Source organism: Betta splendens, chromosome 4 (genome assembly GCF_900634795.4).
Source record: "Betta splendens chromosome 4, fBetSpl5.4, whole genome shotgun sequence".
Classification (NCBI taxonomy): Eukaryota; Metazoa; Chordata; class Actinopteri; order Anabantiformes; family Osphronemidae; genus Betta; species Betta splendens.
In genome coordinates, this window is record NC_040884.2 from 5,348,240 (window position 1) to 5,349,464 (window position 1,225).

The window sequence follows — 1,225 nt, forward strand, 5'->3', positions numbered from 1 at the left end:
ATTTTGTCTTTGGACAGGGCGTCATTTGGCGACATTACGAAGCAGAACGGCTTGATGATAGATCTGAACAAAAAGGATTTATCAAAATGAGCATTTGAACAAACCTATGGATTAGTTGGTGTTAATTCTAGAAACTGGTTCACACTTAAATCAACTTTACTTCCGGTCAAAACTTTTTACAGCACTTTTTTCACGAACACCAAATCGTAGTATTTATTCATGCGGTCCTAAACTATTTGTGACCAGGGGTATTTTATTTTGAAGTCCCACATCCTGTGCTCTGGTTTTATTGAGGGTGACTTCACTCAGGGGGAGCCTGCTGATTGGCTGGGTTATCTCCGGATCCAAGGAAGCAGCTGCAGCCGGGAGGTGGGGGTGGAGTGCGGTGCGGCGCATAGACGTGTCTGTCTATGTGGGTTAGTCCGTAATAAAACCATGGAACATGCTGTCAATACACAACATCAGCGATGACTGGATCTGTTTCACTACTGCTCTGCCTGTAAAACGCCCGCGTTCACTTTAAAGACCAAAATACTACAATTCATAAAAACTAACCCTGAGCTGTGGCCCATAATTGAGATTTATTTACCTCTAAAGCCGCAAAACTGGAAAGAGAGCAAGCATCAAAAATAAAAGTGTGACAAACATGTCTATCAAATAATTTAAAGCAGCACCTCGTTATTAAACCACTTGTTATTTCAACTTGGTTACCTATTAAATAAATGAAATAAAATAAGTCCTCGTGCTCAGCTAAGCTAACTGACCCCTGACCCCTGGCTTTAGTCAAGTATATATCTGTAACTATAAAAATATAAACATAGCTTCATACAGGAAACACTCTTCACACATATATATATAATATATATTATTTTTATAATATATATATATATATATATATATATATATATATATATATATATATATATATATATATATATATATATATATATATATATATATATATATATATATATAATTAATTATGGTCGAACCTGAAGGCGCTGTTAGGTGGAGTTTGCTGTCCTCACGTAGAGCGTGAAGGTGTGATATTTAACAAAAAGGCACGGACGTGTGGAACCTTTGCATTTCACTCCTGGCGAGGAAGCAAATTAGAGCCTTTCCCAAAACGCGGAGCTGCTCCTTTGTTGTGGAGTGAAGCGGGGCCTCTACAGTTGGTAACAGGTCTTAAGGACCTGCTGAGTTCAGGCGTCTGCGTGTGCGCTTC